Here is a 16,201-nt window from a genome sequence, read left to right as displayed (position 1 = left end):
TTGGGATTAAAAGTTAATACATATCAGTCACTTAGAAAAGTGTCTGGCATGTATTAAGTGCTCAGTATATATTTAGTATTATAATTACCATTTTCATAATCTGCACCCTTCCTTCTCAGGTTCACCCCAATCAATATATTGGAATCCTCTGAGGTGGCATAATTGGCCTCCTTCAATCCCCCCACTGACCCAATTTTTTTATAGTTCTTATTCCCCTTGACTTCTCTGCAACTTTGAATACGATTTTCCCCTCCTTCCCCTCTGTCCAGCTTTGGCGGAACTGACCTCACACTATGAAAGTTTCAAGGATTCTTCTTTCACCCTTCTGAGAACTCCTAGGCTGTGTCCTCATCCCTTCTCATTGTCAATGTTTCACATTGGACCAGCACCATGTAGATTTTGGAGTCAGAGAGATTGGTTCAAATCTGAGGAATATGTTAATTCTTATGCAATCTGGGACCTTGCTGAGCATCATTTTTTTCTAACACATAAAATGGAGGGAATTACCCATAGTCCACAAGATTTTTGTGAGGTTTAAATGAGATAAAATAGATAATGTGCATAGCACGTAGTAGCTTCACAATAAATGTTATCTCCCTTAACTGCATTTTTTTTATCCTCCCTTTCCTTACCAACAGTTTTTGTCATTTCCATGGTTTCACCTGCTATCTCTATGTAAGCAATCCCCACATCTCTATATATCACCTCATTCCTATTTTACAGACAAGTAAACAAAGTTTCACCTTTTTCTCTGTCCACGGACCTGTTAGACATCACAAAGAAATGTCATTGGCCTCTCCATTGCAACAGATCCAAACCAGTCTTTCTTCGCCCACTGATTCCCAATTATTCTCACCCCTTGTCCCTCTCACTTCTGTGAATGATGCTAGTTACCCATTCTTCAAACCTCACAGTCCTCTTCAATTCTTTCCTCTCCCATTGCTCATCTTTCCATTCATTTGCCAAGCCCACACCTTCACAATGATTCTTAAGAAATCAAAGGTCTTCAGAGCTGGGAGAAATTTTCATGCTCACACAGGAAACCATCTCCATTCCACAGATGAAGCAAACTGAGATCTGTAGGAATAAGGGGAGGTTTAATTGGAAGAGAGGTTGGACCAACATCTAAGTCCTCTGACATGCAGGACAGTGTTCTTTCCATGACACCTCACCGATAGACTTCTTTCTCAACATTTCTGCTGCCTTCGCTGTGGTGCAAGCCATCACTATGCCTGTTCCTTTATGACAGCAGCCTTCTACCTCTCCTCCTGGTCTCGGTTCATTTACTCTTCCTGACTAATCTCATGACAGCACAGCTCTTCCACCATTAGGCAGGAGTATGGTGTCTGCTCTGGTGCCCACAGTGTAGACCTACAGGACTGTTTTTCATGCTTGGCCTTTTATGTAATCACCTTCACGGCTTCAGCCATATTCATATTCACATACATTTTAACATTTATGTAATGGTTTTCTCAACTGAGCTTTACATGGACTCACTTTTTTCTACTTAACTTCATTCTTAGCAATCATCATCTGTGAAATCATGAGTTGGGATCACTAGTATATTTGTGAATGTATGTTGAAATATATACCACCATTAAAATTAAAAGATGCTTTCCTGTTTGGCACCTAAAAGCATGTCAAGGACCACATTACAGAGACACTAAACCAGCAAATGAGTGAATATTCAAGGATGACAGTATTTGGTGTGAAGAAAATTTTCGAACAATTAGAATATTCTGAAAATGAGGTGCTAAGTTTCACTAGAGATATGCAAACCAAGATTGGTCAATAAGGGATGTTGTAGAGGAAATATATCCATTAGAAACTTAGACGATCTTGAAGGTTTTGACTAACTCTCAGAGTCCATGATTTTAGAGTCTAACCCAGTAGTTTTTAGTTTGCTACTATCAAATTAATGTTTTGTAGAATCCATTTTAACTCATCTTTCTTCCATGAAAAAAAACTGTAGTTGCTTCCTATTGTCTTCTAAATAGTGTACGTTAGGAAATGAGTGACTCACTTCATCCTTTTAACTTACTAAAGTTTCTAATAAATAAAACCTTCTTGTTTATTTAATCAACTTCTTATAACTTTCACTCCTCCAGGCTTTAATTTTAGTTTCCCTCCAGAAAAAAAGACACTTTCAACCCCAAGTCTAAGGTTATTCCCTGAATGGGAACTCCATTGGAACTAATGGAAGGCATGAGTGTTTTAATTCTTTTGGAGTTATGAACATTTACCTCGTACTAGATCACAGAACAAAGCCTGGGGTACTCTCATTCTTTAATTTCTATTCTGTTTTTACTTCCCATTTATTTTAAAAATAACAACTTTAACATTCTCAAAAAAGTGAGAAGACTCTAGACTACTAATCTCTCTCTCTTTCTGAAGAAAAGAAAGAGAATTTATAGCTTTTAATGGTTGTGAAAACCAGGAAATAATAGAGAAATCATGCATTCTGCAGGAATTCTCCTGAGTGTATTAAATTAAGCTGACAGCGTTGATATCGCTATTCATGTTGAAATAATTAGCAATTCTAAGGCTATTAATGGTGTATTGTATCACTGTTTTAGAATTGGTAGGATGAATGCAAAAACCTTTTGGTGACTTTTGCTCCTACTAAAATTTAATTAGCCTTAGTTACTGACCTCATGTTTTATGTAACAGTACACTCCAAAATGATCTCATAAAGAATTGAAGTTTTGGAAGAAAGTCATTCTTGCTTTAAAAACTAGCATCACATAAAAGTTCTCTGAGTGTTTTTTAACTACTTTTGCAAAGTATTCTTATAATTGCTAACATTACCTATGGGACTGACTGACTTTGAATTTAATTGAAGTAAAAATGCATCTCTTTGACAAGGTCACTTTTTAAAGTGGAGCTGCACTACTTTGTATTACGGTTCTGATTTTTTTCATTCTAAATTAACTATGATCTATAAAATTATCGATAAAGAATAATACCTTGGCCATCAAATATTAATAATGATTACAAGAGAGGAAAACTACCTTTAATGCACATAAAATTTATGGTTGGTAATGATCTCCACTAAATCTGCAAGACTGGGTCTGTACAGCGAAGAGTAGGCATGTAACAGGGCTCAATGGAAGGATCTAAGTCAGATCTTGCTCCCTAAGAGATTTGAGACTATGAAGTCTAACCTAGCTGAAATTAAACCAACCCTTAAAAACAAAACAAAACAGGAAGTACCACAAATGGTATGGCGGAGGTGGTGCCATTGAGGGTAGATGAGAAGTTAGCCCACCAAGAATTCCATGTGGCTTAAAGAGTTTTTTAAAAATACCTTATTATTGCATGTTTCTCTGAAAGCACATTATGGTAATGACTATTTTGTATTACTAGCTAATCATTTTTGACAATTTCATAGATATTGGACTTTCTGCTCCTTCAGAAAGTTGCTACTAAATGTACCCTCCCAATTCCGAGAAAAAGGAAAAGTATGTTATAATCTTCCTTCTGGTAGGTCAGTTGGCCCAGAAGCTTACACTAAACTTCCTTTTGGTTCATGCTGGGCAAATGATGCACAAGAGCTCAATATGTTCAGAGTACAACATTTGAGCTACGTGTGGTTCTTTAAGACTTATTTCAGGATACAAGTTTATTATGCCAGGAGATGCAGGGCATATAGTAGTGGTGGGGCTCTCTTTGTTCAGAGTATTTGCAAATATCAATTAAGGCAGGGATGGTATTCCAAGATGATTCACAAACTGACCATTGCAGTGTTAGCTTTAAGGAAAGAAGGAAGCAGCCTGGCGGGTTAGAAAGAGCATCAGACCAAGAGGTAAAAGAAAAAACAAACAAAATACTGGTTTTGAGATTCAACTACGTGCAAGATGCAAACAAGAACAATCACCAAATTCCTATGAGTTTCCTCAGTCATAACATGAAGTTAATATATATTGACTCCCAAATCAAGTGACTTAATAGGTATAAAATATATTTGAAATCCCAGGAGCTGTACATATATAAGTTGCTGCTATTACTAAAGGTAACTCAATTTTACCATGTAAGACCATGTTCCTCATGTGGGACTCCCTGAACCGGGACATGTGGCCTACACAGACATACCCTTCTGGTTCTATCCCATCTCCACACAGAAAAGAGAGTTGCAAGAATTCTGTATGTAGCCAAGTAATTTATTGTGCCCATGATTTATATCATATTACAATCAATCAACAAATTCATATTGACTACCTGCTCTGTGTGGAACGGTATGTTTAGTCTTGTGGAATTTCAAAAAAAATTAATGAAAAAAGATATATCATTGAATTGAAAGTACTGAGCAGACACATGAACAAGATAAAGAATGCTTAGAAAAAAATATCAAGCCAAATGAAGTTATGTAGGTGTTGGTAGATGACTAAACTGTATCAATAAAGGAGACATTGTTGAGGAAGAAACTTTTAAAAGGTCCTAGGCCTAGAATAGCAGAGCGCAAGGGGTAAAGGTATTTTCAGAGAAAAATAGTGGTATGGTACAGCAAGGACCTATTTCATGGCTTCCTTCAGTGGCCTGTTGAGTCTCGCAGTCATATATTCTCCCTTGCTTCTCCTCCGGACATTTGTCTAATAAATAACTATAGCTTTAGTACTGCAGAGATCAAATATATATCTGCTTTCTAGAACCATAAGTCCTAAAATAAAATTAAAGCAAAAACAGACACTTATTAGAAAGATTTTAGAATCTCCCACATATGTATATCCAGTAAGAGAGGGCTTCCTGGAAAAGATGGATTTTCATGTAGAGAGTTTAAAAGGACACACATGTGCATTCCTAGCTGTTCCTTTTTCTTTGCAGAAGTACAGCAAGGTTTTCCTTTCTCTTTTTATTATAGATACAACAGTACAGCACTAGAGGCTGAGAATGTGAGTGTTATATGCTGTGAGACTTGCTGAGTGACCTTAGGCAAGTCACTTATCCAGCCAAGTCTCAGTACTTCCACTCAAAATAAGAATTTCATATGTTCTTCATACAGCACATTGAATTCTCATGAGGGAAAAAAGATGAATTCATAAAGATGAATTATTTGCTGCTGTTAAGATTCTCTTTTAAAAAATTCAAAATATTTGTAAGAAAACTTTTCAGCCTTTGAGTACAAAATTTTTACAACACTTACTCTTTTCTATATTAACTGGAACTGAGCCATGAGAAAGTCCACTATGGATGAGAAAGGCTGAAAACGAGACTCAACCCTTGTGAAACAGAAGACTCTCTCCCTAAGACATGCAACGCAATCCAACCAAGGAGGGGAGGATTACTCCACCTCATCATGGAGGACTGCTCTCACGCTTTTATTGAAAATTTTCTACATCCTCTACTAACTATTCCTAAATGTACATGTAAATTAGCTACTCAATGAGAATATTTAAAATTGCCTTCCAGATTGGTCATGGTGGTTCATGTCTGTAATCTGCACACTTTGGGAGGCTGAGGCGGGCGGATCACCTGAGGCCGGGAGTTTGAGACCAGCCTGGCCAACATGGCAAAATTTCGACTCTACTAAAAGTACAAAAACTGGCCAGGCATGGTGGCACACGCCTGTAACCCCAGCTACTCAGGAAGCTGAGGCAGGAGAATTGCTTGAACCCAGGAGGTGGAGGTTGCAGTGAGCCGACATCGTGTCACTGCACTCCAGCCTGGGTGACAGGATGAGACAGCCTAAAAAATAAATAAATAAAAATAAATAAAATAAAATTGCCTTCCAATTATATTTCTGGACTTTCGCCTCTCAAACTGTTCAAGAACAACACATAGAATTCCTTCAAAGAAAAACTAACTTCTCTGAGGTCTTTCCCATAGACTGATCAGGAAAGGTGACTTCTTTAGTGAGAGTATAATGTCATACAGCGTAGCTCAAGAAAATGTGGAAGAAGTTATCTGATCTGGAGGCCTACTTTTTAAAAAAGTAACATGCGAGTAAAAAATCATGAAGACTCAATATCCTCAACAATTCTACATGGGTTTTCAAAAATCAAAATGTACCTGTCATCAATGTCATAGAATGGAAGAAATGCTATTTTTTATTTTCTCACATGAATTTTAGATAACAACTTGAAAATGGATTCTTGAATTGACAGTGCCAGTAGTCAGATCCCATCTTCTAACCTTATCCCCAAACAAGGTCAGGGAAAGCTCTTGAAAGTGGCTTATTTTACATCATAGCCTCAGGTTAAGCCAAAATAATCCAGGAGGAGGAAAACAACAACCATAACAACAAAAAAATTCCCACAGTGAGCTACACACCCCAGATGCCCAGACTTTCCATGGGATCTTAAATGAGGGTCAGAGGTCAGTGCTAAGGAGCCTGGTGAAACAGTGAGAACCAAGATCCTGTTTCCATTTTAATGCCCTTCTGTTTATGTTTTGCGTTCTGCAGGGGAAAGGCCCAGACATTTCCACTTCCAGGGAGGCCAGAGAAAACTGCACTCAATATAGTAGTTTGACAGAAAAACAGGGGGTTTCATGGGGCTAAGGGTAACCTCAGTTCAAAAAATACAGAACTACCAAAAAGTACAGTTAGCTGAAAGTTCACATCCAACGCTGGCCTAAAATTAAAGTACCTTATGAAAATAAAGGCCATTGTTTTCAATCTGCCCCTTCACCTCTCCACCCACACACCTCCAGAGAAGGTTGCTTGTGTTTAAATTTAGCAGCAATGTGAGTTACATAATTGTCATGCGCCAGCTCAATGTCCCAGTCTCCCAATTTGTCATGCCTGACCTTCCTATCACACTGTGATAAACTTCATGCTATTACAGCTGCTTATTTTGTTTATCTTAGAGACTAAAATGATAGTTTATCATTAATTTAACTTTACCTACTTTCTTGGCCACTTACTTCAGTAAAAACTTGTTTTTCTTTCTACAAAAATATTTTCTCCTGTGGGTAAAATGCTGGACCCTCTCCCACTAACCCTTAAACTGCCATCTCTTTCTCAGCTTCTGAACCTTTGGTGACCTTGGAAACTAGATTCAAATCAATGCTTCATGTAGTTCCTGAGCTTATCACTTTCAGATAACTTTAACTTCTGGTTTCCAGGCAAGACCTAACTGGAAATCCTGAAACAACATAAGCATGTTCATTCTAGAGGGAAGTCCAGGGAGATTAGAAATGCCACAGTCTCTTCTATCCTGACCTTACCAAAGGTCTAGTTGGTACTGGCTGGAATTCAGGAGGAGTGAGCTTCCCTAACCATCTTGTGGCTGAACAGATGAGAGAAAATGACAGGACGGCCTCTCCCAGAAGAGACAAGGAATGTGGTTATTTGGTCTAGGTCTCCTACTAAAAATGAAATAAGTCACAGGCCCTAATGGTTAGCAATTGCTAATAAAGTTTACTTTTACTGTGTGCCTAGTCAGCACAAGCCCTAAGATAGGCCCTTTATGTGGATCAGCTCCTTGAACGCCCCCCCAACAGTTCTATAAGGACTAGTTATTGCTGTTGTTAGCTATTGTTATTCTCCCCATTTTATGGATGAGAAAACTGAGGCTTAGGGTGATTAATCTTAAAGTTAAAAAACTAGAAATGGCTAGAGGCTGGTTTCAAATCCACTCTGACTTCAGAGCCAGCAGTATGTTCTCTTCACTATGACATTGTCTGTCACAATATGACCAGATGCCAGAATCATTTGAGGAATGCTGCTCCCCGTTTCCTCCACATTCTCTACCACTTCCCAACAAGATTCTATTTCCAAAGGCAGGTTGGGTTGCAAGCATCTATACATTAAAAAACAAGTAGCCTGCCCAGGTGGTTCCAATACAAATCAGAGTTGGAACCACTGACTACTATAGATAATAATGTAGGTCAATAGATTTTGTGAACTCTGAAGCACTCTATGAATGCTTTTACAATCAATAGACTCCTTGTGGCAGAGACTTCATGTTACAGATCTTTGCATTATTTTTTCCACTCATTCATTTAACAAATATATTCCAGGAACAGCAAAAGCCTTTCATAAACATCAGAAAAGGTCTCTGGAGGCAACAGATCTTAAAGACAAGCTCTGTGATTCCCTATGATAATGTGCACACAGTGGGCATTCAAGTAGCAACTACTGAATTGTTGAAGAATGGTAGGATAGGAGGGCAATAACAAATGAAATATTTGTATGTATTGCTTTGCATTTTAATTGTTCTTTGGGTCAGACATGATCTTTGAGAATCACCCTTTTGGTGAGTTACTACACAAAAAGACCTTCTACTCTGCATTGACTCTGTCAGCACTATTACCCCAACCTCCTTTCTTTTCAATACTGAATATCTGTTTCTATTGGTTTGGAGCACAAACATAATGCTTCCTGCTCTTCAGTGAGGAAGATACTTTCAATTTTCTTTTATCGTACTGGTGATGAGTTTATACTCTTCACCCATACTTTCTGTGGGCCACTAAAATTCATGAAAAGTGATATTTCAGTTGGCTGTGTCCCTAAGTTCTCAAATTCCAGTTTGGTTTACCTCCAGTTTCCTGGTAGCCATACATCAAGCATTTCTGTTATAGTAGCCAAAAAAGCAAACGAAGAAACAAGATGTGTGTTTGTAATCCTAAAGGCATGGTTTGTATACTTAGAATTTTTTTATAAATTTTGTAAAATTTTTCTCTTTTTCTATGTTTGGTCTTGGTTTCTATGCCTGATAAATAGGAAATGCCTCAGCAGCAGTCATAAATTAATTCAGACTTTCAGACATGTAAACTGTTTCTACCAAAAATAAAAGTATACCCTATAAACTAACATATCTCAGAGTATATAGTTGAGGTGATTCAAAATATATTCTTTCATCAGACAAAATCTCACTTTAGTGATCAGCTCTATTAACTCATTTTCATAGCATCCTAGACTCATTTTTTCCTAAAATGATTTAAAATATACACATATGTCTTCTTAAAATGAAACAAACATGATTCCAATCTTTCTTCCCAACCCCCCAAATCCACCCTATAAGTTGCTTCTCTTTTAAAATATAACTGACTTCAGGAATTTGCCATGATTTTTCACATGAGTAAGAAAAGTAAGCAGGTATAATATTTGAAAGTAATCATTCAAAAGCAGCAAACATATTTAATATTAAACATTACCCCCCAAATTTAAGTCCTTCTTTGAGTGTCTAAAATAGGGGATACCCACTGGAATCCAATGTAGGATCTTTTGTTTAATTGGGAACATGGCCATGAATTTGGGAAAAGAGATCAGGCCAAGGTTTATTTACCCAGATCCTGCTCCTGTTCTAAGGGCCCTTGCAGTCCATGGATCAAGGGAAATGCATTGTTATCAAAGGAAATGGAGAGGAAGGGAGACCCAAATCATGTGGATAGTGAGCCTCCTCTCAAGAGCCTAAACTTGCCTCTTGAAGGGCACACTGGAAACCGAGTGAGGCTCGGCACTGTCTCTGGACCAGAGAACTAGAAATTGGGCCTAGAGTTTTCTCACTTTGTTTTGCGGTCAGACTATAAACAAAGATATTTTTATTACCTTCTGAACAATTTCCCTTTCTAAACACCATTTGTCAATCAAGTGTGGGCATGCAGAGGATGCTTGCAGGGCCAGGAAAGAAAACTTCCCAATAGATAATTGTGTAGCATCCAACCCCAAATCCATGGCCTATTTTTGAGTATCCTCTACATACCAAACACTGGAAATCTAATGGAAAATAAGAAAGGCAGGGTGATGAAAGATAGCATCAAAAGACCTAAGATGAGGCTGGAAACTATGTCTCAAATAATAGCATAACATTAACTCAACCAAACTGTTCTACTAACTGCAATTATATCGGAATTTCTATTTTCTGGCTTCACTAGAATTGAAGATTAAATTTTAACAAAATAAAAAGAAACAGAAAGTCTACAAATTTATTTTACATTTGAATTTCCATTAACTGTATTTTATCTTTTTGTTGTTTTTTTTTTTTTTTTTTTTTTAAGAGAGGGTCAGCATGGATAGCTTCTAGAGGAAGTAGCCACTAAAATCAAACTTTCATTACCCTTATTCATGGCCCCACTGGAGCCAGATGTCGTAGGGATTACAACCCACAGATGAGCACTTTACCATGAGATAAGTTTGTAAGAATAAATTTTGGGGTATGGAACAAACTCTTTAAAAATAAGCCAGTCCCACCTTAAGCAAATACATGTTTTGAATAAATACCTCTGTTCTCTGGAGCCATGAGAAGCCTTTACGCCTTAATCATTTGAGATATCTTAGAGCTTCAGACAGTTTCTCCCTCATTGTCAAAGTGGTCCAAAGTGATCTTCTATCAAAACCATCTCTTTTTCAATCTTGTCTAAAAAGAATGGGTATTTCTTTTATTTTAAAAGTCATCTTAATGAAGAGATAATTAAATTTGTCTTTTTTCCTAAGAAATATATTTCCTACACACTTAACCCCCTTATCCCATTAGAAAGTTACTACACTTTTACAAAAAGAAAAAAATAATAATAACATTGAATCTGCGGTCCCATGGGAACTGACCAGCTATAAACAGAGAAAACAGGATTTGACTCCTTTGGGGCAGTTTTAATACCAAATGTTCCTATTTGTGTTTGATTAATTGCTCTCAAGGTGGTTTTTAACTCTAGAAAATGCAGGCTTTATAAACTTCATCCCCAAGGATGCAAAGTTACTTGTTTCAGGAGTGTATGTAAAGATTCATATGATTATTGTATCAATTGGGTCAAATTATAGCACTTCAGAAAGCATACATATGCTTTTCAAAGAGGGTAAGGAAAGGGGGCTCCTGAAAGTCTCTCAGATAGATAGCACAGTGAGAGGCAAACAGAACGCCCTTCTGTTTTCCATTAAAGTTATGTTCTGCACCAAGTTTGACTGCTAAACATCTGGCAGCCTTTTCTCCGATAACATAGCTCAATAGGGTGGACAGTGCTAAGCCTTTGAAGCTCCCCTTCTAACTCCTACGTGGTAGGTGAACAAGAGAGGAAGATAAGAACTCTAGATTTTTCCCTTCTATCAAAAGTGGCAAAAGAGGTTTATGGTCTTTCCTTATTATCTTCATTCTTGGAGGTTCCACTGTTCCCTATTCCTTGAATAGGATATAGGAGAAACTATGGGGAAACCACTAAAACGCTTTGCCCACCTCCACTGCCAAAAACTAAGCCTTCTGCCTTTTCATTCACTGCTGGGAAGGAACCAATATTCATGATCATGTCTTTAAATGCTTATATTGGCCGAAAGTATTTGGGGTAATATACAGTGAAAGAAAAAGTAGAAATAACCAAAGTGAGGAGGTCTGAAAGATTCTTCTATATCCTTTGGCTCTGATAATGAGATTATGCATCATTTGTTTTCTGACAATTCTTCCCTTCATTAAACCAGGCTATCATTTTCAACAACAACAAAAACTTATTTATGAAGCTGGAAGAAATTGTAAAGGTCATAGACCTAACTTTACATTTTACAGATGAAGGAACTCTGTCTCAAAGAGGCAAAGTGACTCACTCAATGAGACACATTTACATAAGAGTATGTGAGGGGATTCACAAGATGCATACAGCACAGTATTTTTTACAAATAAGGAAATGGTTGTTTATGAAAAGAAGGAGAAACAAAAACCTGTGATATTATCCCTAATGCGCTAGAGTCCTGTATAGATTACTAGAGATATGTTGGCTACAAGTTTACCTCTGAGATTCCTAGCAGCCAAGGCAAAGAAGAAAACTGATTTGTTACATATTCACTATCCATTGATAAAAACGAATCAGTTTTACCTGGATTCTCAGTAAGAAGTTCCTGCATTACAATGTGACTTACCCCTAGGTAAATGTATGTCTATAATAGTGAATGTCATGGGGAACATGCTCCTTGAAGAAGTCTTAAGGCATAATCTATAGTAAGCTTCCTAGATACCAAAAGGATTCTATTTAGGTACATTGCTTTGAAGTTTAGATTATTCAGAGACGAAATTTGCATGAAGAAATGAAAGGTGTAAAGCTCTTTCAACGTACATTTATCAAGTATTTACTTTTTGCCAGACTGTATTCTCAATGCTTCATGTGCATAAATAAAATTCATCCTTAAAGCAACACTAAGAGATATATACTATGCCTTCCCATTTTACAAATGGGGAAAATAGGTACATGACCTGCCCAAGTACATGCAGCTATTGAGGGCTAGCTCCAAAGTCTGAGCTTAAAGCTACTATATGCCACCGACCAGTACTGTCAGAGGCCTTTGAACCAGAGCACCAGAACAGCTCCATCTTGAATAGGGGCTGGAAAAACGAGGCTGAAACCTATGGGGCTGCATTTCCAGATGATTAGGCATTCTAAGTCACAGGATGAGATAGGAGGTCAGCACAAGGTACAGGTCATAAAGACCTTGCTGATAAAACAGGTTGCAGTAAAGAAGCTGGCTAAAACCTACCATAACCAAGATGACAATGAGAGTGACCTCTGGTCATCCTCACTGCTACACTCCCAACAGCGCCATCATAGTTTACAAATGCCATGGCAACATCAGGAAGTTACCCTATATGGTATAACAAGGGGAGAAACCCTCAGTTCCAGGAATTGCCATCCCCTTCCCAGAAAACTCATGAATAATCCACCCCTTGTTTAGCATATCATCAAGAAACAACCATAAAAATGGGCAAGCAGCAGCCTATGCCACTGTTCTGCCTATGGGGTAGCCATTCTTTTATTCCTTTTCTTTCTTAATAAACTTGCTTTCACTTTATGGACTCACCTCGAATTCTTTCTTGCACAAGATCCAAGAACCCTCTCTTCGGGTCTAGATCCAGAGCCCTTTCTGGTAACAGTACCAGCACGGCTTGACTCCCTAGTAGGGCGTCTCTCTGTCTCATGTGTGTTATGTTCTTCCAACAGTTCTCAACCTCAAGATCTACTAATCAGCAATTATTGATACTAAAAAATATCTTTTTGGCGAATAGTGTTGTTTCTCCAACTTGTACACCAAACATAGCTGAAAGTTAACATTTTTAAGCCCTGGATCTACACTGAAGAGCAATCAATTTTCCAAACCAATTGTTACCAAAACCAATCAACCCTTAGAAATGCTGAAAAGGACAGTTTTCTTCTTATCGCTGTAGGAAAATAGAACAAGAAATGCAAGTCAAGTTCCAGGGCTCCCAGTGAAATAATTCACCATAGAAAAGGCTCCTGACACCACAGGGAAAAGCACTTCTGCTACCACTTCGAAATGTCCCTTAACCATGCTCTCCTACTTTGTAATGATTGCATGTTTTCCCTTTGGGCCTACTAAAGTATTTAATTGCAATTACACTCATTTACATAGCAGATGAGGCTAATTGCTGGTATTAGTTACCAAATGTATGCTTGTATTGTGAGGGTGAAAAAAATGCCCTACAGAAAAGAAAACGACTGTGCCTCTAATTAAGGAGTTATGAAGTCAGAATGAGCTGGTTCCAAGATGTAAATATGAAATTGAGGGCTTTCAGAACTCTATAATGGTTTTTTATTACTCCATCTCACTTCCTTGCTTACACACAATGTTTAGGGACTAAAGATAAATACAGTGCAATGTTCATAGTGCTGACCTGATTGCTAGGCATGTTCTCTCACACGTAGAGTGAAATAAACGCAGTTGTCTGGCAAACCCATGATAAATGGTGGGTTATGAGTACCTGGTCTTCATTTACTTCGCTATTCAATTGCTAATTCTGGTTCCACTTATTGCAAAAGCAATGTTGGCATCCTCAAATACACACAATTTGGTACTCAAATCTTGTTTAGTACATGCAGTGTAGAATAAACAAAGAAATCATAAAATGTACAAATGTTGGGGGGTGGGGGAAGACTAAAAAGTTAGAAACTTCTATGTTGTTTTGGTCTTGCTTGATTAATTTCTGGGTAGGTACCATAAGGCCTAAAAAATGGAATTCTGCGGTGACTTACCTTGAGGAAACTTCCAATTTCATTGGGGAGACACTTTACACACTTGAAGCCATCTCCTTATATATAGTTCCCTATACATTTCACGCCTGGAAGAATTTAAGGCAGAATGGTAGCCAGCAATAAAAGATGGCAATAGTTAGTGCTAACTGTAACCAGTTCAGGCGGTAAGAGAGGCGAGTTGTCAGAAAGGACAAGAGGCCTTTGAGTAGGGCATCATAAGAGAATGTTTGCTTAACAAAAATCTGCAGTGAACCAGTAGTCCAACTCGCACAGCACTCCAGGTGCCGAGACTAACAAACTGGTGTTTAAGAGTTTTTGTCTCCCATGATGATTTTTCACCTGTAAATTTTATTTTCCAGTTTCTCATTCCTTTCTCTTCTTTGTCCTGGATCCTTGCCACCACATCCTACACCTCCTCTTAGGTGAAACTATTTCTTTAAAAAAAGAAAAAATAAACTTTTCAGGTTTTAAAATAGACTTGGTTAATTTTCTTTATATGGAATGCTTAGTATATGGTGTAGCGTTCAGTTACCTACACAGGTCACTTCATGAAATGAGTCTGGCTGTCAGCCAAGCTTCTGCCTCTCCCTTTTCTCTATGTTCAAAAATAAAATAAAATAAAATAAGGGGAAGAGAAAGAGAATGGATGAAGAAAATCCTCCTAGCCACCAAAAAAAAAAAAAAATGCATTCCGTGGATACCACGGCCTCACCCTCCTTAGTAAGCATTCTTTTGAAACACAGGCCTTTGGTAAACGAATCCCAGGTGGTACGATGACAGGGTCAGCAGAGCGTTATTTTTTAAACTTGTGTGAAAATTTATTTTGAGTTTTATCTCATTCTCTGGGCACTCAGGCAGTGCAATCACTAAGCTCTGGTGCCAAATGTAAACAGGACATCCTTTCAGATATCGAGGTCCAGCTGGCGAGAACACACACCCTCTGCTTTTTGCCCTGTTCGGGAAACCAATCCCAGTCCTTTCACAGAGAGATGCTGGAGCAGGGGAAACCTGCTCCCGCATGTGGGATGTAAACAGAATCCTTAAAAACATCTTTTTTATCGCTATTGTTTGCTGGGTTGCTTACCATCTCTTAATTCTTCTTACTCCACAGCAACACCTGCAGGCTAAAATTGTCACAAACTCCCCATGGCTGTGATTTGTCACCAAGTTTTACAATTACTTGGGATAGTTTATATCTTAGACCATGGGATCAGAGACTGTTAGGCTAGAAGGCATTTGAGAGTTCATCCAGCACAATTTTCTAATTTTGCAAATAATAATAGATGCTGAAGAGTGAAAAAGAGTATATAGCCCTGAGTAGCCCAATATTCAGATGAATTCCTGCCCCATATACTCTTGGAAGTAGCTGGGCTATAAAGTAACAAAAAACATGAAGCCTAATCTGAAGGAGCTATATGTATATGCATATTTTTATCATTTATCTGTATAACACAACACCAGAAAAAGTAAAGCTAGTATACTAGCAAGAGCTCAGTGAGGTACAAGTTTCAAGTAAGGTAGAGGTTTATAGTTTAAGGGCATCAGTGAGAAATAACTAGTCAGGAAATGCTTTAGGGAGGAGGTGAAATTCCCATAGTGCTCCCTCTTCCACACTGGCAAAGGGGAGGAAATACGCCCAGAAGTTTCAGAGTGGCTGACTCCAACTCTTGTTGATAAAAAATTTTTATCAATTTTTATCTCTACTGCCATTTTTATTTTTCTTTTTAACTTGTCTTCTCATTGTTTCCTACTCTGTTGTATCAATTCAGGGAGCCCTATTTCAAACTCCATAGGACTACTCTCAGATGTCTGCTCAACTCACCGACTCACCTCGCTGGAATTGCTCATAGGAGTAGTTCCCCAGCTGGCTGGTATATCATTACTTCACTTCTCCACTCACCCTACTCAACTCCACTTCAAAGAGGTGATTAGATCAAGGATGAAAAGCTGATCCATGTTAAGGTCATCTACTTCTCCCAGGAATTTGAAATTCAATAATAACAGAGTTCCATTAGTTTTTACATTCAGTTGGAAGTACTACAAGATCTGTACCCCAGTACTACAAGGCTGGGTGCAGTGGCTCACACCTCTAATCCTAGCACTTTGGGAGGCCAAGGCAGGAGGATACTTATAGCTCAGGGGTTCGAGACGAGACCAGTCTGGGCAACATAGTGAGCCCTCATCTCTACAATGAAAAAATCCACCAGACATGGTGGATACCTGTAGTCTCAGCTACTCGGGAGGCAGAGGCAGGAGGATCACTTGAGCCCAGGAGTTTCGGATTGCAGCGAGCTAT

General features: G+C 38.2%; 1 long non-coding RNA gene across 1 annotated transcript in view; it reads right to left on the bottom strand.

The window, feature by feature from the left end:
- The window catches only part of LOC105548610, a 311,543-nt gene that overhangs the window by 146,898 nt on the left and 148,444 nt on the right, over positions 1-16,201 (bottom strand). Inside the window, exon 2 of the long non-coding RNA XR_001007413.1 lies at positions 895-1,077. This is a non-coding gene — a long non-coding RNA (uncharacterized LOC105548610). The remainder of the gene's footprint in view (positions 1-894; positions 1,078-16,201) is intronic.

This window comes from Mandrillus leucophaeus, unplaced genomic scaffold (genome assembly GCF_000951045.1).
Source record: "Mandrillus leucophaeus isolate KB7577 unplaced genomic scaffold, Mleu.le_1.0 Scaffold417, whole genome shotgun sequence".
NCBI classification, from domain to species: Eukaryota; Metazoa; Chordata; class Mammalia; order Primates; family Cercopithecidae; genus Mandrillus; species Mandrillus leucophaeus.
This window is presented reverse-complemented; position numbering and strand designations above follow the sequence as displayed.